Raw genomic sequence first — 23,318 nt, forward strand, 5'->3', positions numbered from 1 at the left:
CTGGTGCTGGCTGCAGATTGGTTTTGCAGAACGCACGGCATGCTCCCAGCCCTCAGAGAGGTAATCCCAGACCCATCTCACAGTCCTGAAACAGAAAATCAGGGGTGGCTTACAGAACTATTAGCAGCAGTAATTTTTATCAGTATTATGTAACATATCAGATTTATTTTATTTAAAAAGAATTATTTATACCATTAACAGATTTCTTATATATATTAATGTGGCTGAAATGTGCAGGTTAAATCTATTAACCAAATTATTTATGTTATATTAAGTGAGAAATGTGAAACAAATGTAGAAAAAATTAATACACTACAGATTTAAAAGTCTAAAGCTATGAGCCATTATAAATTAACGAACAGAAGTGTAGCACAACGTTATTTCCATTCTAGCTCATACATTTTTCACGTGGGTGGTGGTGATAGCGATGGAAGCAGTGACACCCTCTGTCCTCAGGGCTTCCTGAAATTGCTCCCAGGTCACCGCTGGCCCCCGGGCACAGCCAGAGCTCCCCTATGTCCTCCCCCGGCCCAGCACTGGCAGCAGTCAGCATCCCGTTGGCTCCGGGAGCAGCGGCCCTGCACGCAGCCAGTGGCAGAGGCCAGCTGACCCCGAGGACCCGGCCCCCAGGGCTCCAGCACAGAGCAGTCCCTCCGGGCTCACCGCTTCCTCGTGTCTCACCAAACAGCTCTTTCTCCTCCTTCCCCAGCCCGAGGGATCGCAATAGCTACACTGGCTACAGGGGCCTGGAGCAGGAGCCCTTCCTTCCGCGGGGTAGGTTCATTTGTCATGTGTGTAACGCCACGGTCCTACATGCAAACTCATGTGGAGTGATTGTTTTTTTTTCTTTTTGCATAGCTTAGTTGGCATTTTTCTGTTGCGAGTCGCCGTGTTCGTTCCGTTCCAAGATTGACGCTGTCCGTTCCCATCGCAGCCCGCTTTGCTGCCGTGCGTCCCGCCTGTGCCGGACGGCCACGCCGCGGTGTGCGCCTGCCTGCGTGCGTGCCTGCCTCCGTTCGGTTGGCTTCTGCCTTTGCTTTCTGTCCTAGAGCGGAGTTTGTATCGAGCAACCTTCTTTTGGCATCTAACTCCTTAGGTTTGTACTTCCTCACCACTGTATACTTTACATCAGTAGACCATGTAAAGTATTTTTGTGCACTTGATTTCATTGGTTAATAATGGCATTGATGTGGGTGCTAGGAGTAGCTTGTTTCAGTCCATACCATTTTTTTTTTTCTCTTTTAGAGTTTTTATGGTTTCATGTAAGCAGTTAATGTAAATATTGTGAGCATTACAGGTCATGCGGTGTTGTAACATTTTAAAAAATGTTGCACCTACTTTACGATTAAAAAACTGGTCACTCATACTTGAATTTTGCCCATAGAGCCATTTCTTTCTCTTTGCATTAAAGCCTAATATACTTTTTTGATGGAGGCCCAACCCTTCTTTCTACCTTATTATTTTTTGTTTAATAAATCTCTATTTTTTCTAATGGAAGACTTAAAATGAAACTTTAAAAAAGAAAAAAAAAAAAAAAATTAAGAATAATACTTTTTGCCTACTTTCTAATTTAAGAGAGAATTCCTATATTTAAAAGGTGAAAAAGAAAAAAAAAAAAAAAAAAAACAAAAAAAAAAAAAAAGAAAAAGAAAAACTCCATTGTGGAAAGTGGAAGGAGGCTTTTGTCCGTCCGTGGCACAGTGACACAGAACCGCCCCGCGGAGCCGTGGCTCCCACTATTTATTTATTTATTGCTCCTCCGCGGTGCCGGCGCGGTTGGGGTGTTCAGATGAAAGGAAATTATTCCTCTTTCTGTTATGGTGCATTTTGTGAGCACCATAAAAAAAAAAAAAAAGATTCATTTGTTTTGATGGATTTTCTTCGTATTTTCACTTCTTGCAGAGAATGTTTTGCTGGAATCAGCTGCAAAAGTAATATTCACTGAAGGAAAAAAATACTAATTCCCACCTCTGCTGTCCCAGGTTCTCATACTCACAGTCTAAGGATTTCGGGGTTAGAAGGAACGTAACATTACCAGGTATTTCCTAACTGAGTTTTGCAGAAGGTTTCTAAGTACTGTGATACCCTTTTGGAGTCCCTGAGTTTGATGGTATAGAAGTTGTTAGAGGGCTCGTGGTGGACTGAAGTACCTTAGGCCTGCTACCTTTCTTAGCTACATTTGTATTTTGCTATGTAGGGTTGTAATGTGAGAATTCCAGAAGAGCAGTAGCATAAAAGTGCTTTTCTATTTTTAAAAAAGAAACCCATTCTAGTCTTACTAAGAATTAGAAATTTTTTTAATATCAGTTTTGTAATTTTTGATAAAGCTGTCAATATTATGATTAAATCACCAGAAAAAAAAGTTCCTGTGATGTTCTCTTCGGGGCAGGGACTGTCTCCTCTCATTGCAAAACGCCAAGCACGCTGGGACGCCCAGGCTTAAATCGGGCCGTGGGCACGGCTCTCAAATTTAATAGCAACCAACTGCCATAACGTTGAATTAAAGGCACCAAAGCCAAGTGAGTTTGCAGCTCAGCCCACGAGCCTGGGTCCTGCCCTTAGTTGGTCCCCACGAACGCTGGTAGCATCTGCAGGTAAGTTGGGAGCTGCTGGCAGCCGGGCTTTAGCTGGTGGAACCCGGGCACGGAGCCACACCAGGACACGGCGTCCAGGCCCCTCACTGTGGTTTGTGGCAGCACCACCAGCAGCACCAGCAGCGAGCCCTCAGTCACAGGATGCCCTGAGAACCCAGTAATGGAGTGCCTTCGATTCAGTGCTGATTTACAAAACCCCAAAACACATAAACAGGTAACTTAGCTCCAAATTCACTGCAAGCTCAGTTTAAACCAACGTCCAGAAAGCTCTGGAAGAAGGCTCAAGGCTTCCAAAAAGCCAACGGAGCGGCAGCCGCGATGTGGCAGCTGGCAGCAGTGTGCTCTGGGGGCTGGGGCTGGTGGGGAAAGCAGAGGCATCATGTACCTGCTCTAGGCTCAGAAGCAGAGGTCAGAGCTGGAGCTGTTTGCTGCCACACGGTGCGGTGCTGTCAGTGCTGCTGCCACGTGCTGCCCATGTGCTGGAAAAGTCCCACCAACCTCTGCTGCAGGCTCGAACGTGAGCTGCAAATGAATGAACCGCAGTGAGCTGAAGTGGCAGCACTTGCTATTTAATGTGCAGTTGAGAGCTGAGCAGGGGTAAGTCAGGCCTCCAGTTCCCTTCTCTCAATCCTGGGTTTTGCTCTTTATTTACTTATTATTCATATTTATCTCTTTATGAAAGAAGTTTTTGTTGTTGCTTTAAAAAAAATCAGAGATTCCATTTGACTGCAGGCAGCCCCCACAAAACACGGGCTGGAGAGATTTCTTCTCTCACATTTTTACCTGCTGTGAGATAAGAATTTGGCTGTAATTGAATGCTATTGCAACAGGAGATAGGGGCCAAGAACAGAAATAAAATGAAATACAAAAGTAAAAAAAAAAAAAAAAAAAAAAAAATAGAACTGATCTTTCTGAAAATTTCTATTCCAGAAAAGGTACAGAATCAGAGAATGGCATAGGTTGGAAGAGACCTTAAAGATCATCCATTTCCATCCCCGTGGAGAACAGGAAGGGTTTCCCTTTCCATACTGTGTGCACAGCCCAGCGCAGTGGCACTGCAGAGTGGGACCCCCCACTCCTTTAAATAGCTAAAGGGAGCCTATAAACAGGAGGGGAATCAACTCTTTGAAAGGATTGATAACTGCAGGACAAGGGGAAATGGTTTGAAGTTGAAGGAGGGAAGATTTGGCTTGGACATGAGGGGAAGTTCTTTATTATGAGAGTGGTGAGGTGCTGGAACAGCTGCCCAGAGAGGCTGTGATGCCCCGTCCATCCCTGGAGGTGTTCAAGACCAGGTTGGATGGGGCCCTGGGCTGCTGTGAAATGTGGAGGTTGGTGGCCCTGCCTGTAGCAGGGGGTTGGAGCTTCGTGATCCTTGAGGTCCCTTCCAACCCAACCATTCTGTGATTCTGATTCTCCTTCCTGCAGACAAACCCCAGGGAAGCAGTAGTGCAGGTTGGCAGGAGCTACAGCAAGCAGCCGTGCATCCTAGGAACATGGAAGAATAAATGCTCCTTGTTAAAAAAAAATATATATATATATATATATATATATATATATATAACTTCTACACATGTGATTCCACTTGACGTTTACTTAACAGTAAGTGAACTCTCATGCAGGTGTGTAATCAGGTACAGAAAGAAGCAGCAGAACCTGGCACAACTGAGAGCCATCCAAGCAACTGAAGCCTTCTCAGATGTTACAGCCAAGGGAAGAGGTCTAGAGGAGGGGCATCTCCAGTAATCTTACTTCAGGAGTTCTCAGCTCCTCCGATGACAGATCTTTAAGGCTTTTTTTTGTTTGTTTGTTTGTTTGTTTGGAAAGAAAGGCAATTTTCTGGTTTAAAAAAATATATAAATATGAATATATATATATATATATATATATTTCAGTTCCAGGAAAAGAATTTGTTGCTTCTGATTTTTTCCTGGGATGAGAAAACATCATAAAAATAACAAGAAGTATTGGAGTCTGCCATTACCTGTGATCAGTTCTGGAAGTTCCTCTCTGCTTCTGAGGGAAAAGAAGTGAACATTTACCCCTGAAAAATAAAAGATTATCCTAGTATTACTTTGTTTAATTGTGGCTAAAAGGACAATTTGTGTTTCCATGCTTAACACATCCATGGAGTTTCAGGCCAACAGAAGTTGTAGTTCTTTGGACCAATGTTGCTACAAAAAGACACCTGAAAAAAAAACATCCCCATAATGTGAAATTAATTGCTTGGGCACAGGAGTGTCCTCACTGTGTTCACAAACAGGTACCCCAGCACTCAGCTGCCCACTTAATTATTGATATGTGGTTGCTGTCTTGGGGCTGGGGGGAAGGTGGGGAGAAACAGGGAAGAACAGGTGGAAGAAACAGGGAGAAACAGCCCAAGAGAGGCTGGAATGAAATCCTCGTCCCGTCAGAGGGAGGCACGATGGCTGAAGTGACAGAACAAATCTTGCCCAAGCAGGCAGATAATTCTCAGCATATGACAAAGACCATCCGGCTATCAGTAGCTGCTTCCCAGAAATAACCATGAAGCTATATTAACCCACGTGGAAAAAAAAAAAAAAAGGCACTGCAAGTACCCAGAAATGGTGACTGTTTTCACAAGGTCTTCTTTTGTGTTCCAGCCCACAGGAAGGCAGTTACTGCAGAACAGAGCAGAACTACAGTACAGGTGACAAGCATGAGGTGTGTGAGGGGGATTCAATCAGGAAACCTGGTGTGAAAAAAAACCAACATAATGAACTACAGTTAAAAATATCTAGAAACAAGTCTTTTTCAGTGTCTTGCTTACACTGTTAGTGTAGATCCCACCCTGGGACAGCTGTTCTTAGTTTCAGTTGCTGACAACACCCGCTCGTCTCACACTTGCTGTTCCTTTTACAGATATTCAGTAATTTATGCTATAATGAATGGCATTAATATAAAATCAGATCAGATACTGGCACATCTGCCCAGAGGGTGGGGGGATCACTGTACTTGGGGGCGTCCCAGAGCCATGGTGATGTGGTAGTGAGGGACGTGGACAGTGGGCACAGGGGAGTTGGGCTTGGGGATCTCAGAGGGCTTTTCCAGGCTTAATGATTCCATGGTTCTGTGAAATTAGGAAAATGGAGCACTTGGGATTTCTTCATCATGAGAGCCTTCTGTCCATTTGCTTTTTAAGTTATGAATGTTATAGGCCCTTATGAGCCAGGTGTGGGCTCACAAACCCATATGGGTTACCAGGAACCCCATAAACCAGTGGGGAGATTAACAGACACCCCCCTGAACTCCAGAAACAGGGATTGCTCTGTGCTGCTCTGAAGGGCTGAAGCTGTGCTGACATGTGCTGTAAGGACTCCTTTTGCACAATTGAAGTCTGATCATGTATGCGGTATTTTAAGTAGAAATTGAGCTAATAGCAGCATAAACTAGAATAGAAAATATGCTTAAATTAAAAAAAAATATAAAAGAGACCATGGTGAAAGATTTACCATTCGATACCTGTGCTTTGAGTTTGTGGCTATTGGTTCATCCGGTGAAGTCTTCAGGGCAGGATGCAGAATGGGGATCCGTGTCCAGGTGTCCAAATCAGTCAGGAACTGCCCCAGGCTGCTCTGCAAGCCTTAGGAAGGAACTTACTCCTAGGGACTCCCATCTAGAGAGAAGCAGGAAAGTTTTATATGCTACAGCATGTGCTACAGTAGCAGAAAAAATGATGCTGCTCCACTTTATCCATTGGTGTGAGTTAAATAAGAGTTTTTTTCCTTGAGAAATAGGAAAGAAGACAACTGGCCTGGGAGAGCAGCAGCAGGACTGCCAAAGCACCCCTTTGCTTCTCTCAGTTGCAGATGAAGCATCAAGAAAAAAGGCAGTGTTCCCTCAACCTTTACAGTTGATAGGTTGTCTGTGATAGAATAGTTGACACAGACAATAATGTCTTAGAATTAAAATTAGCTTTTAAAAAGTACAAACTTCAGGAGATAAAAGTACAAATATGGTATTTGCGACTGTAATATCTGCAAGGCTGATGCTAGAAACAGCAGGACAGTAAAGTAACAAAAACAGCACCTTGGCTCCTACTTAGACACTCACTTTGCTGAGGTTCCATGTAGATCCTGAATCCAAGGGTATCTTCAAATGCTTCAAATCCCTTCTCTGCTGAGGTCAGAGCAGAGGGGGAGGTGAGAAGCTGTAAAAGGTGGAAGAGTAGAAGAGCCCTGGCAGTGATCTCATTTGTACCTGTGCTAAGAGTGAAGGGGGATGAGTTTGTCTTACAGTGAGGCACAGGTAGGCATGGAAACACATGTCCAAACTACATGTGATTGTTGCCCAAATGCTTGGGAGAGTCCTGGGAGAATTAGTAGGAAGCACAGTCATGTTGCAAATTAAATCTGTACAGAGCATTTCTGTCATAAGCAAAGAGGAAATTTTAGCATTAGTTTAGTTAAATATGTATTTACACCCTACAGAACAACAACAAAACATCTGCATATGTACAGATTGATCTCCTTCCCTTAGAGCAGAGATAACATCACTCGGTTCATGCATATAAGGAAAGCAGCAAAGCACAGAAAACAACAAATTATGAATTATTCAATACAAATGTCAGGTTTTAGTAGTAAATGTAGATGTAAACCTTTTTTTGAAAGGTTAAGCATTGCCATTAAGCAAATCCATGTGACACTACATCTGTTGGCTTTCTTTTATATCATTTTATGTGCGTTTGGGAAAAGTATTGGGAGTTTTGATATTAGATTCCTGATAACATTATTTCCCCAACTTCTGCTGTGTATTGATGTAATGTCTGTTGAAGGGATGAGGTTAAGACAGCAGCCACTTTAACTACCCAAGCTGTAAGGCTTCAGGTGAGAATCTGTTTTGGTGGAGAAACTGTAGTGTTGAAGTGAAGCCCCTGCATTCCATGCACTGAATGCAAGGAGTCCAATAAATGTGACTAGTGGCCATTTTCCCAGTGTCACCTCCTGATCTGACACATGCACATGATATCATACAGGATAGTTTTTGAGTCAGTCTGTAAAGATTTCTTCCACGTGTGCAGGGAAAATACATTTGGATACAAATCTCTTAAGTTCTCCCCTTGAATCTGAAATCACCGATGTCTTCAGATTTTTATTGTGAACTGCTTTTCGGTCCTGCTCACAATAGAGAGTGGTAATTCAGTCCCATCTGTCCATTTCCTTCTGTATTTCTTTCATTTCAGTGTTGTCATATTTGTCCCCCACTAGCTGCACTCAGACAAAGCTGGTTTAACTTCTTGCAGCACGGGGGAACAGTGATGTTCACTGGAAGAGCTGGGAGGTGCCTGTTACTTTGAAAACAGATGAGAGGATTGTGCCAAGGGATTCCTATCTGCTCCGTGCAATCAATCTGCCCAAGTATTTCTATAGCTCTCATTATCCTGCGTGCCTGCAGGATAAGAAACTTAGAACAATTGCCCATTGTCAGTTTATGAAACAACTTTTTCATACTCCTTCCCCAAAGACTAAATACTTAATTAAAGAAATTAAAATTAATTAGGGAATCTGTACAGAGAGATGCTATCGCGCCGGTCCCCGCTCTCAGCTGTGTGGGGCTGGGATATGCACCAGTCCTCAGGAGCAGAGTCCTCTGTGCTTCTACTTCAGAGGAGATCATTTCCTGTTAAGCAATACATAAATATAAAATAGGCAAAGTGAGTTTCTAACAAACCTCAAAGCATCTCTGTGTATATTTTAGTGATTGCTCGTACTGTGTAAGCGAGATGTTGAAAGCAAGCCAAATTCCAAAGGACATGAATGTCATATTTCTATTAATTAGCTTTAATATGAAGATGTTGCCGCCAATTATTTACAGTGATCTTCTTCCTAGCTGTTTTATATGAGTGTCTTAAGTATCTAATAAAATAATGGATTAAGCAGCGAGAGCGAATGAAGTGCATCACAAAGATAATTGAACCTGCAGCAAAATGAATTTGATTTACCCAATTGGAAGTGTAATCAGCCCACTGGTTTTTGACCCTAAAAGTTTTAGGAGATGAACATCTTCAAAATAAGAAATACTTTTAGAAGAGCAAATGCACCCCTTCCTCAGGATCAGCAACATGTGCAGGCAGCAAGCTGGGCTGTCCCCATCTCAGGACCAGGGGACAGGGAGCTGTGGGGCCAGCAGGTGCCTTCTGTGCCTGTATTTAGATCTGAACTTTTGAAAAGGGTTGGTGAATATTAATTAAAAGAGCTGTAAACAGAACCACATGATTAAAACGCTGACACCTGTGGGACCTGTTTGGTGGGAGCAGTCACAGCCAAACAAACAGTAATGTTGCAGCCGTGTAAATGTGAGCCTCTGGTTTTGTGGGTTTGGAGTGAAGCTCTCCTGGAACAGTAGAACAGAAAACGAATGGCATTTGTTCCCATTAGCTCCCTAACAAGCAGACTGCAGGGGAGCAGGCAGTGTGGGCAGCACACCGTACAGTAGGTGGCATCATCCAGGCAGTACCTCCAAGCCACTCTCATTCTCTCCGTGGCAGTGGTCCAGCAGTCTGACTACTTCACCATTGCTGACAAAGGGAAGATGCTTTGCATGCTCCCTGCCTTCAGCCCTGCACTGTCCCAATTACAGCTAAATAAGATTTTTTCATTACACTTTAGCCATCAGTACGAGTGCAACTTCTAGGTCATCATTTCGGTAATCTGAACAGACAATATCCAGCTTCTTCCTGAAACACGACCAAAAAATGTGTTACTGAGCTCCTGTTTCCAACCTTGATGATTCTAGGATTCTGTGGCCTTTTGCTGTGAGGCTGACATCGTTGCTTGTTGATTTTTTTTTTGTGACCTCTTACCAGAAAGAGATTTCTCCTTGAGAATTTCCATGAGCTATTGGTTTGCTAAGTCAAAAGGGTTTACTTCAGCTTTGTTCTTCAGCAAAGCAAAAACCATGCAAAGCACACCTCCTGACCAAAGATAGCATTTCTTCTGCTTGTTTCTGGATCATGCAAATAGGTTAAATCTCTAGAAGTTTGTATTCCTCAGAAAAAATGCAAGTTAGAGAACAAAGTTTCTTTTAAAGCTCTGATATTACTGCTACAAAAAGGCATCAGAGCCCATTATTTTCAAGTAAATAAACAACAGCATGAGTTGTTCTCTGCTATTCTGGGAAATAGCTCCTCTTAACTGAAGTTTCACATTATTTTTTTGTTTGAAATTTGAATCAGCTCTTACTTAAAACCTGTAGACAATTGCATCTGTTCAGTTTTTCAGTGACTTCAGGGAAGCTTTTCTTAGTATATTCTCCCAGAGCATCTTCCAAAGAGGTATGTTACAGCCACAGTCTGCTGAGCTGCTCCCTGCTCCCAACCAACCCAGCCAAGCCCCTCACATCAACTGCTCGTGCTTCCTATACACTGACATATACACCCCTCTTAGCAGCTAGAATTAGAATCTGACACTGGGTTTCAGGCTGTGAAGTCTGAATACAGAAAATTGATACAAAATATAGTGTTATGAGGTATGCAGCTGATTGAGGTGATCACTGGACTGGTGACTGACTTCTGTATTCGCAGTCCCAGGACAGAAGCAGAAACCTGATCTCTTAGCTGAGGAACATGCCTGGCAGTGCTATTTCTAAAGCTCCTACTGCCTGCAGTATTGGGAGAAGTTCAGTTGACTTTCAGAACAGCCCCAGCTGGTTCTTAACAAGCCCCATAGTGCAGCCCATCTTGTCCCTGAATAACATGGTATGTGTGCCTCCTTCACTGGGAGTTACATCTTCGGAGGGCTTCAGCTATCCACTCTTTTGAGCAGTCCTGATCCACAGCTCGATCAGCTACAGGCCAAAGGCAGTTGGTAAAGGTATTTCCCAACAAAAGACACAATAAACATCACTTATTTTCTTGCTCATTTGTCTTGTTGTGTGATCTTGATCAAATAAGAGCACAGGCAAGCAACGAGAAGATCTGATTTTCAGTATTGCTTACGTTGTTGGGAGTATTTGCTTTACCACATTACAGCCTCTTCTTGCTTTGCTGTCCAGTATTGGACAAGTAGTTGCTTTTCTGCATCACTGTGCAATAAATTATAAAACATTCTGGAGAAAAAAAATGAAATTTTGTCAAAGTTTCATCTTCTGCTAGGACACAATTTAGTGGAAATATCCTCTAGCAGCTTGAGTTGTGCTTTCCCCTGCTACACTAATTGGTTTGTGTTTCAAAATATAAACCACTACGAATAATGATTCTCTCACGAATCCAGAGGTACCTCGTATTTATACCAAAGGAAGTTTATAATATTGAAGAAATATGTTGCATTTCAGTCTTCTCATGACAGCTGCAGCTGATTCAATCGTTGTTACTAAAGAATATCCACACAAGTCACCATCTCTGTCTTTTTAGAATCTTCATTCCAATTTTGCAAAAAAATTTGCCACCTTCAATCTCTGCACGTGTTACTGACCCTTCCTGTTGATGTCAGCAAATGTCATTTGTTGATTGCATATTTCTTCTCAGTTCAGCTATCAGTCTTTGTTTTAAGACAGTTAATTGTTGCCATAGTTCTGATCTGTATTTCAGACAAACATATGTTAACTCGGTTTGTTGGAATTGACGAGTGAGGGTATATATTGGGAAGTGGTGTGGGTTTGAAGTGGGATTTGCTTTGATATTTCTGTGCAAATCCATGTGATAGCTCACTGACTCACATAGCTGAAAATAGGTAATGATATCAACTACAGAATTCTTTATAGTTGTTTCTTTTTTCTTTTCCTTTTCTTGCTTAGCTAGCTGCTCCTCAAAAAATTCAGGTCATTACTCAAATCTGTGCTTAGATTAAAATGCCAGATAGCATCGTTCTTACTCATTGATGAATCACACTGGAACAAATTTTGGTCCCACTGAACAAACTATGTGTTGGCTTAGTCATAAGTCTGTTTGGCAAATCACGTGTCATGCTTCGATGAAGCACTTGCTTAAAATCATTACTTTTAAAATATATTCTAGAAAATTTGCATGTAGGAAGATTTAAGCCAGTTTACGTATTGAAGATTATACTGGATACTTCTCAAAGCAAAACCTGAGAACTGAAAATCCCACCCAAAATACAGGCTCAGTTGTTATCCCCAAAATACACTTTAACTTGTGTTAATCAGAGAGGAATCAAAGGAGTTACAACTATTGAGCATAAGAATATTAATCTATCCTTCTAGAATACAATTAACTGCTGTAAAACTGAGTTGCTGGTGAAATGACCTGTTCTGTACTGTTAAAGCATTCTCAAAACCTTCTCCTTACCATTCTTTGCTGGTTCTGTTATTCTACATACAGATGCTTTATTTACCAGGTACAGGCTGTCACGCTGAGCCACGGCAGAAGAGTGAAGTCATCAGGGTAACCACGAGACTGCAGAGGAGGCTGAGAATCTCAGGCAGCTTCTTGCATCCCCAACAAAAGCAAACTTCAGGAGCAAAACAGAGAGGTAATTTAGTGGATTAAACTATGAACAGATTTTAACAACATACCCAAGCGGACCGCTGGAGATACCTGAAATTAAACGTGTTTCATCAAGTCTGTTCCTAAATTAATCATAAGTATTGTTTTGTGGAAGTGTCTGGTAACAAACAGCTGCACTGGGTGTGGTGATGCCAGCCTGGCTGCCTGCCACTAACCACACCTACGGGAGCAGAGCACTCAGTATCCCCACATCCTGTGCCCTGGTGCTGCTGACATCAAATTGACCTTTCTTGAAGATTCTGATATTTTGCTTGCTGCTTTTCCTATGAAAATTGCAAACTTGCACTGAATCTTCAACCTGTCACCAAACGGCTCTTTAACCAAGAGGGCTCTTGCACCCAGGATAACAAGGATTTATCTGAAATTGCAATTTTAAAAAATGGGCACATAAACTAGGAGATGTAAAGAAGAAAAGCATTCAAAAAAAAAAACAAACCAACCAACCCCATGTATCTTAAAAGAGAGTGCCTGTGAAATTTCATTGAAAGGAAGTGCAGGAACCATGGTGCAGGAACTGCTAGGTGCTACAACAACCACGGGTCTGATGTTTTCACTGAGCATTATGAAGCTACAAAGAATAGATTCTGTGATGGGCAGATGATGTTCAGAGTGGTGTGTTATAATCCAAATGGATTACAATGCCTCAAAACTCAGCGTGACCCTTAGGGAAATGTGGCATCGCATCTGATGCTGTAGAAAGCAGCAGCTCTTACGTGAGCTGGAGGAACACAGAGCAGCCCTGGAGCAGCCTTTCCCTGCAGAGGAAAGAATACCTGAGTTGTCCATCAGCAAATTAATAATCCCCAAAATGAGCAAAGACCTACAGTTTCTTTTTTGTGGTTGTCCTGTCATACATTGCATCTGTTCCCTTTCAAATTGGCAATCAGAGAAGAACAAACCATGGTGCCAGCAGGAAAAGAAAGCTGCCTGCAATACCATGACTTGCCAATTCAGAATATTTTAATATGCACTGAGTGACACAAGGGCACTGCTTTATTAATAACCCTTTGAGTTGGTCATCTTGATACCTGAAGTTAGAGTGAAACTCATGAATCTGAAACTCATCAGCACACCAAAAAATCAGGGTTAAACAAGTTAAGGAATACAAATATTGCTGCAGGACACCGAAAGCCCCATTCTCTGCAGGGAAAATTGTGTTCATAGAAACTCCTGGTGGTCGAGAGCATGGAGAGCTGAGCATGCTGGTTATTTCAGCTTCAGCTTGAGTTTGTATCACACGTTAACCACAGATATCACTGAAGCAAAGTAAGACAGAAAATAAATAGGAAAATCTTAAAACAGTGGTAAGAGCTCCTTTCATGGTCACTCTTCCAGGAGAAGGTGTGTTGTTATTTTTGTTTCAGCTCTTATCAGAGTAAGTGATAAGTATAATAACAATATAATAATGCAACTAATCTATAAGAAGAGCTTTTTGGATAGGCAAAGCAGCCCTGCATTCACAGATAGAGGGTTTCCTCATCGTTGCACACATTGCTCACTGATGGGCAGATCTGAGCTCTACGCTCAGATCCAACTCATAGGTAGGATTCCATTAATAGGCAACAGATAATTTTGAGTTAAATACAACATTTTCTGATGGCTCAGCAAGTCCATCTGCATCTCGGATACTGAGTGGCAATGTCACCTACCTTAGTAACCACAAATATTTGGGCCACACCTGACAAAGTGAAATTGCTTGTGAGAAAGGGAATTAGATAAAAAGTAGAGGAAGGCTTGGAATCCTTCAGAACCAAAACAATAATTAATCTTTCTGTCTTTTTGCTTCAGATTTGTCATATAAGAAAAATTACTATTTTTTAACATTTCTTGCTGTGTATTTTCTGTCTCACAAATTGCTCTCATGCATATCCTTTCTAAAACTACTGTCTGTTAAAAATCTAATGAGGCCTAGGGGAGCGTTTTGTTAAAAACAGATTACAAGATTCTTTTCAAGCTCGTAAGATTCTTTTCAGGCTTAGGTAAGTTTTATATTATCAGCACTTTGGGGAGGAAAACGAAGATTTTGTGCGCCAGGAGTATCAGAAAGTTTGATACCAAATCTAAACCTGTGACTTCAAGAAAAGTTCATAATTCCCGAGCAAATGCTGAATGCTTGGGCAAACTGGAAAGGTTACCTTGGGCTTCTTAAAGACCTATGCTAAAACTCCAGCATCGTTTACTTCATGCAATGGCAGTAATCTCCATTTCTGAATTTCTCCTTTGTTTCTATGAATGATTAGTGACACTATTCACATAAGTACTGAACCAGACACTGTTTTGTCTTACAAGATTTTTCCTACACTTGGTGTAGCCAGAAACTCTTGGTGTCCTGATATTTAATCTCATAGACGTTATTCAGGATGCCAGGATTAGAAATTCCCTATAATCCCTGTAATCAAGTGTTGCATATTGCACTATTACTAGAGCCTTCGTAGTAAGGCTCAGTAGCACAGAGCAAACCTTGCCAAAAGCTTTCTTGCATTACATCACCGTGCCTCATGGTTGGGTAACACAGAAAGAGAAATGCCTGCAACTCGTTTTCTAGTACTGTTGAACAATGCCTGTCTCTTCAGATATGGTTCCACATGATATGACTTACCTTTTCTGTTCTTTTCTTGTTTTCAGCTATTTTCAGCTGCTCCCATTCCTTATAGCAGCTCTCCTGACCTGCTGGTTGCCATGTACACATCACTAGCATTTCCTTTAAAACAAAAGAAATTACTTATGAAAATAAACACCACCTCTTCCTATCAGTCATTTTTCTATGTACACTGAGTAGCTGACAATAGGAAAGCTTACTTAAAAGCCTAAGTAGAATAGTCAGCAATCCTCCCTCTTCACCAACGACCTGTGGTGGAACCAAGATCCTTGCAGTGCAAGGGGTGTTTAGGTGCCAGCACTTTCCTCATCCACCTGAAATCAGGTAGCACTGAGCTATCAAAAGTTTCACCATCTCAGCTTGCAGTTATCTAACAGGAATGAAGGTACAGCAGCACGCACATCCTTTCACATGTCCACGCTTGCTGTGGCTGCTGTGTAACCACTGCTGAGACTCATCAGAGTGAATGCAGGCACAGAGAAGTGCTCTGCCCATGGGCTGCCTTAGCAGACCCCAAGGACTGCCTGGGTAACCCTGATCTCCTCCAGTGAGGGGTCAGGGAGATGGCCTTACTGCACTGCTCCAGCAGAGAGATAAATATATCAATATTTTATTGAAAACACTTATGACTAAACAATTTTTCCTCAGGATTCTCCATTCCTATTTGACTACATGTTTTTATGGTAGACGCACATACATTGCCTTGAGTTATCTATAAATTGCATTTGCAATTTTCCACAGCTTTCATATGAAACTCAAACACGAAGGCATCACCTTACTTAATGAAGCTTAGTTTTGCAGACAGTGCTGTTATGTCCAAACACCAAACCTGAGCTCAGGACACGAGGAGAAGACTCTCCACATCCAACTTCAGGAATACGTAATCAGACTCAGCTGTATGAAAATACCCTCTAAAGCTCAAGTCAACGTGAAACAAAAGCTTCCAGGGGTGTGACTGCCATTACTCACACAGTGAGACACAAGTCCTGAACATCCAGAGATACCTTTTTTAATGGAACTAATTCCTCTCTTTACCTGATCCTCTCTTTCCACCATTTGAGTTCACATCCTTATAATGGTGTCTCCCAAGGCAGGTGTCTCCTTGTGGTGCACCACACCACCCACCTCAATGGGAAACATGCTCCTCACTCTTTCAGAAAGGGTTTGACTGTATTCCCCCCCCCAAAAAAAAACAAGTGTAAAGAAGCTGAATGTGTAAGAAAGCAAACTTCTCCCATCTTTCCAGGAAATAATGGCACTTAATTCCAAGCAAATCCCTGAGCTGAGCACAGCTCACAGCATTGCTCCTGAGGAAGCGATAGCTGGACTAGATGTGTGGCTTCTCTGGAAGTGAGGCTTTGCATGCAGTTGTGTGTTTATCATATGCATACTGTACATGTGTTGGGGTGTTTCTGAATCACTCATCAAGCAGGGAACAGTGAGCAGGAGAAGGAAATACTGTTTGCATAGTAAGAGCCTTCTGCATGTTTAAAACAGCCCTTTGCAAGGAACTACAGAAACCTGGAGCTCAGATACACTTCTACATCTGTATGTTCACTGCATAAATGACAAGAGAAGACTAAAAACTTCTGTTGTTGTGAATTTATGCACAGAGAATACAGTACAAACAGCACTGCCTCTGCACTATCCATTGTCAATGTGACACTTTCATTTTCCTTTTCACTTTTCTTGGAACCAAGCTGATATTTCTGTCTATAGTATCACAGCAATGGTGTTGAGAGACACTTGTTTTCCTCTGCTTGTTTTCGGTCCCATCTTCCAGAAAAGTGACATGCAACTTGCCTCTAATGAGCATTACATATGAAAGATGCCTTTCCCCACACTGCTGCTTCAGATCAGGCTGAACCAAATCCTATCAGCCCCAGAACTGGGTGGGCAGGAAGAATGCTGCTGTTTTTATCAGCGTGACAAATGACTTTATCTGGACCACTGTTCCAGAAAGCAGTGCTTACTGTGATGTTTTAGGGGAGCATGCAGCTTTTGGAGCATTTCTGTTCCACATATTTCCTGGTTTCTTACTTTTACGGGTGCATGCAAATGCGTTTTTAGAAAGCAGATCCACTTCTACCCTTAAGGTAAAATTCAGCAGAACGATGAAGGTTTTAAAAGGAAAGGGAGCACCCCACGCTGCTGGGGCAGTTTTTCACAGATTCCTCTTTAGGAAAATTCCCTCACTGTTCTGGGTTCTGAATTAAAATCCCACAGTTTTAATGTTCCGTGATTCTTGTTTTTTTGGCCTAGCAATGCCACAGATGTACCTGTGACTTTATTAACACATGCTGAGGAGCTCTTCAAGACACAAAAGATACCAATAATATGTTGCATTCACCTCGCAAGCTCCAAGATGTTGGGATAAGTTTGTGGACATCTGTAAAGTCGATTTTTCATGTTTTTCTCTGCTAGATTTTTCTGGGTGACATAATAAATGTCTCTTTGTAAGGCCTACTGTTACTTTCAAAACCTTAGCAGCAGGGATACAATACTCATTATGTACCAATTACAACAGCGATTTCCTCGTTCCAGGCATAACCACTGGTTTCCTCTTTACCAGTCGCTGCACTGCAAGGCTGCCTTGTTCCTGGTGGTAAAACAAGTTGCACTGAGTCACACAGCACGTGCCTTGCAGCAGTGAAAGCTGCGCTGCTCAGTGACCAGGAAGAGAGCAGCTCGGTCGCTCCCGTACCTCATCTGGTTCTGCTTAGTGCCAAAGGCTTTTTGTTTTCTTTGCTTTTGTTGTGTTGAGGGGAAGGGAGAAACAACAGGAGAGAGCGGTTGTGTGTCCTAAGAGAAATACGGATCTGTGCTGAGATTTCCTCATGTACTAGAAGAGGGTTGGTATGCTGTGCTATACATCTCCTCCTGCTCACTTTCATATCTTGTGCTTAATGACACAAAGCTGTTCCCTTCAAGCCACGAGGCAGCCTGCCCACCTGGGTGTGAGCATCTGAGGCAGGAGACTGAAGGGAACACGTCACATCTTCACTGCAATATCCACCATGCCACGTTGGTGCTGCTGCTCTGGAATCTCCTCTCTCTCTCTGTCACATCCAGGCTGGATGTGGCTCTGGGCAGCCTGATCTTCTGGTTGGCAACCCTGCACACAGCAGGGGGTTGGAACTGGACGAGCGTTGTGCTCCTTTGCAACCCAGGCCATTCCATGAGTCTGTGATTCAAATATGTTCAAATCAGTGGCGATTGCTGTAATTTCAATACACTTATCCGATTTGAGCCATGAAGATCCTTATTCCAAACACTTTGGTGATAATATTTTAGAACACCTCTCTATATTTAAATGCAGGAGTTTTGCTGTATATTCGCTCTTAGATTCCTGTGTTTCTGAGCCACGTTAAATGATTTTGGCTCATGATTTTACTTGATGCTCTGCATATCCTCTGTGCAATTGCTGTGTGACAGAGATGGATACAGGCATGTGAGCATGAAGAACAAATTTCAGCTGATGCAGTAAACGTTAATGTCTTTACAAGCACCTAAGAATGACCTCTCTTAAAATGAATGTTTTCGCAACCCTAGAGGTTGATAGCTGTTGGGCAAACTTGTTTTTCTATGAAGGCTATGTCATCTAAGAAAGCAGTGTGTCATTTGGCTGTGTACTTCTATGGAGGATAATTCTAAGACAAATACATTTGATTTCATAATTGTACTGCTGTTAACTTGCTTGCTGAATTGGGTCATAAAAGACAACAATCTCTGTAGAGTATATATTTCTCTTTTGACTAAGAATCCACAATAGGATTACAATAAGAAACAACTGCCCAGGGTTCTTAAATGAATCAGTGACCTCTCTGAATACCTTTGCTAATCTTCAGACAGAAAGTATACTTTCCTTTTACATCTATTTCTTGACAAAGATATTTTTAGTATAAAAGTAAATGAGGAGCTTCCTGCTGCTTTCTAGCTCGAGAATCTTTCATCATTTTACCTTCCTGCTGTAGTTTTGGGAATCAGCTATTTCCATAGCTTCCCTTTTATTTAGTTTTATATGGTGCCCGTTGTTGGGATGAAGATTTTAACTTAATTTTCTAATTTTTGTTCAGCTCTTTAAATGCCCCGAGAAGCTATTCCATACCAGATTTCACATTTTGGCTGATAGGTTTTGGTAATCTTAAAGAGGAAAACGTGCAGGGAGCCAGTTCCTTAAAGCCTTTGAATAATTTGAAATAGAAATGGTTTGGAACAGCTGATACATTGAACTCCAAACATTAGCCACTAAGAATGCTTAGTAGCTACTTTGATCAAGCTCTTTTTCCTGACAAAACTCCCTTTGAAATGAATAGGACAGAGGTTTCTTTCATTTCAATAGGAGTTCTCAGACCTAGGGAGAAAGAAGGACTTCATAACCTTTAAAAAGACTCCCCTAGTCCATTCATATATCTCCTGGAAAGCTCAGCACTTTTCCTTGTGCTGAAGTTACTAAGCCAGCCTCCTGGCTGCTTTTAGGTTCCCTTCCAGTGAAGCTTTACTTAAACATGAGATCCAAATACTCTATAATGAGGCTGCTGCTGCTGCTACCAAGACAGGAATCCCAAATGTACAATAGCTGTATGAGTGACTTTGGAAATATTTGTTAATGGGATCATCAGCATCGCTGTCACTGGCATTTCTTCACATCCTCATTGTGAGGATCTGGAATGCTGTAGAACACAAAGATAATTTTCTGTACGTTTCCAATCTTGGGGATTATTTTTGAGTATTTACAGTCAAGTCTTCAGCATCCTAATACTCTCATTATCTTTCAAGACTTCAGTCATTTCTAAGGAACTACTCCATGCCTTCGCAGAGGCCATTGACCACTGCTGACTGTCTGTGTTTCTATACAGTCCACACATTTCTGTAAAAACATCTGGTACTCACAAGGAAACAACGTATAAAACAAATAATCATTACATGCTCATGACTTCACATTTCAATAACATACACTGACAATTCTTCATGTCACCACAATCTTGACATCAAAATTTTGGCTTTTGCTTGATGTGCCACTAATGATCCAAGATGTACATTTCATCAATGAAAAGCAGAAAACACTTGCAAATAAGCTGCCAGATATTGCAGTTCTTCAGGCAGCTATGCTGTGAGCAAGCATCCCTGGTGCTAAAGGTTATGCAGGTGTCTGTAATTAATTGTCACAATTCAACTGCTGAAGTTTGAAATGTTGTTCTTTGGGGCTCTTTTTCGCCATCAAAAGCAAATTATCTAGAGGTCAGGTACTGCTCACAATACTTTTTATTGCTTAAATTATTCAGAAAACCTGAGGAGATCTAAGGATGTACAGAAAAGATGTATGGTTCTGGCTTAAAGCTAAGCTACACAAAGTATTAATGTAAGTTGAAACTTTAGTTCTGGGCATGTTCAGATATATGCAATGGCTTTTTGAGCTACATGAAAAAACTCCAGCACACTGCAGGGCAAAGTTCTTCAAGAATTGCATTGTTTGTGGAAATAAAATAATGGGATGAGTTCAGAACTAAGAGCCACCTTAAGGGTAAATGCGTTGCATTTCTGTTCTTTTGTTATTGCTGTTGTTTAAGCGGTGGAAAAGAACAGAAATGCACAGAAAAAGGAAAGTCCTTGTCTTTTAACTTCTTGAAGAAGTATTTCAGGAGGAACTGCCTGTTCCACAAAGCTAACCTCACCTTATAAAGCATGTTATCTCTACATCAGGGCTGTAAGAGAACCCACATAATACAGAAAACTCAGGAACCATGAGCTGAAAATGCACTTCATTTTCTTAAAGCGGAATTCATCCCCCTTTTAATTTGTCAACTGTGTAGGGGAAGTTCACATTTGAGTGCAATTTTAACTACCTGTTTTAACTTGTGAAGCTGGGTCCTGGCAGGTGAGGTCGAATGCAGTTCATCCTTTGCTTTAAACACTCAGTTTAGCAGCTGATAATTAAGACAACTTCAGACAGTTGCCTGGTGTGGGCACAGTCACAGTATTTTCATTCTTTAATTAGATCATCATCAAAATGCTAACCTAGCTTCTGAGCTTCCAAGAGCTACAGAGCTCTCTTTGCTACCACCTTCATTTAGATGAAACAGTTAATATCACTATCCTTATGACAGCTTTCAGTTTCTCAGACGCAGCTGTTGGGCTCTGATTGTTCTAAGGAAGATGCACAAAAGTGCCGTTTCCAGCTCAGGATTAATTTCACTTACAACCTCCTGATTGTTGCTGCACAGTAAGACTGAAAAACTAAAGCTGTTGTACAAGTGCACTGCAATTACTCTTTGGAAAATGGCAACCATCTGCCTCTACCAAATACTTGTGAATCACTTCGGTGATAGCAAACCAACGTCAAGTGTTCGAAGTCTGGCTGCTTCCTATAACTACTGAGCTAAAAACTGCAGAAATGTTAAACATTCCTGTAAAGGGGAAGATTGCTGAATGCATCTCACACAAAGTTTGGGCTACTACAAGCAAGACTGGTGTTGAGTTCTGAACTGCTTTACGATGTGCTTCTGTGTAAAAGGGTGTTAATTCCAATGCAAGTCAAGAATTGTCTGTGAACACGAAAATGTTCAAGGGAATTATAAGTAAGACTTACTAGACTGGGATGCACTATCACAGTTCTCTGTTCCTTTTCTCATCAATTTAAAATTTCATTTGTTCATATTTGTACTATATAACTGAACATTAACCTGATGCCTTCATAGGATTATCAAACATAATTATCAGATTTCTTTCCCAAGATAATTCTGATCTATGTGACATATGCACAAAGTTATTTCTGCTTTTTTTTTTTCCTCTTCTTGTGAGTTAGTGCATTTGTTCCATCTTCCTTATCTCTCTCTAGCTGACAGAATTCATTATTCTTCATTTTGTAAATCACGTTTATCAAGAACAGTATACACTTTCTATATAAAACCACATAGATAACAAATGCGTAAGGTAACCAAAAATCAACTGCAATTCAGAGACTAAACTTGTTTGGACAATCTTTTGTGTTTGTTTTTTGTTTTTTTCTAAAAAAGAAAAATGGAATAGAATCTTAGATACAGTCAACACTGTACTCCAAAGTGTGACATGGTCAAAGCTTATCAGCCTAACAGTGTCAGTTTATTCCAGGGCCAGCATATTGCAGTGACAACCCCTGCAAGAGTTCTAAGGTGGAAAATAGAAAAAGCAGCCCATCTGATCTCAAGATATCAATATTTATGATGTCAATATAATATGGAAGTGATGATGTATTGGAAATGTGACGGGCTTTGCAAATTTTTTCACACAGAGGGTGGTGAGGCACTGGAACAGGCTGCCCAAGGAGGCTGTGGATGCCCCATCCCTGCAGGCATTCAAGGCCAGGCTGGATGTGGCTCTGGGCAGCCTGGGCTGCTGGTTGGCGACCTGCACACAGCAGGGGGTTGGAACTGGGTGAGCACTGTGCTCCTTTGCAACCCAGGCCAGTCTGTGATTCTATGACTCTATGATAAAGCAATATATTGGGTAGGTGTGAGAAGATCTGGGACACTGAAGGACTGTGGCTTTGTCAGTATGGGGACTTGGGCTTAGTCTCTCCGTGTTGAGGACACTCTTCAAAAATTTGGATGCCTTGTTCCTGTTTAGCTGTTCCTGTTTGTGTATTTTGAAAGAGGGAGAAAACAAACAGGAGCAAGGCATTTTTACAGCAGAAAAGCACGAGCGAACACACTGCTCTGGACATGCAGACAACACAAAACAAGAAACTCTGTAATTTGCAGCATGTGGAACTTCCGCACCTCTTCAAGATTAAATCATGTAGAGAGTACAACATGAAATCCTTGAAGGAATATTTTTGAACGGGCACGAGTTTGTTTCTGAAATGTTTGTCTGTAATATTAATTGGAGTGTATGGCTTTTACCCCTTCTTCTGCACAGCATGTGAGAGCTCTGAGGGCGGGGAGCTGCAGGCAGGTTAATTTAATCATAGAACATCCCGAGTTGGAAGGGACCCACGAGGACCAGCGAGTCCAACCCCGTTCCCACAGAGCATCAGTCAATCCCTATGGCTGAGGTTGGTGTCCCAGCTCTCCCTGAGCTCTGGCTGCCCTGGAAGCTGTGCCCTGCCCACAGCCTGTCCCTGATATCCATCCTGAACCTCCACTGCTAACTTTTGTCAGCCTAACTGTATTTAGAAATGTGTTTTAATCCCAAAGTACAAGGAAGGAGCACGCTCAGGCTCACTACCAGCAGCTTTTGCTAAGGCAAATCCTGTCTAGTGTCATTCACTGGTCTGACCCCAAGAAATCACAGCCTGGGCAGCACCTGATCGTCCCAGTTTTCCCATTTGTTAAGTTAAAACCGAAACAAAACACCTTTAAAGGTAAAAATGCGGCACCTGCAAAACTCCCTGCAGTCCTTCACTGTGCAGCGGAGCTGCTGAGGGGCACGGTGACTGACAGACAGACTGACTGACTGACTGACTGACTGACTGACACTGACTGGGCGGGCCGCCTTCCCGCTGTCTCAGCACTACCCGCTCCTTCGGGCCGATCGGCGAGCCGAGAGCCCACCTGCAGAAGAGCGGAGCCCCCGGGCTGACTGAAGCACGGAGAACCGAAGCATCCACCCGCCCCATTCCTCCTCGGCTCTCCTCAGCACCGCCTCTGGCTGCGCGCGCAGC

This window comes from Centrocercus urophasianus, unplaced genomic scaffold, assembly GCF_019232065.1.
Source record: "Centrocercus urophasianus isolate 14NV4802_14NV808 unplaced genomic scaffold, USGS_Curo_1.0 seq_28, whole genome shotgun sequence".
NCBI classification, from domain to species: domain Eukaryota; kingdom Metazoa; phylum Chordata; class Aves; order Galliformes; family Phasianidae; genus Centrocercus; species Centrocercus urophasianus.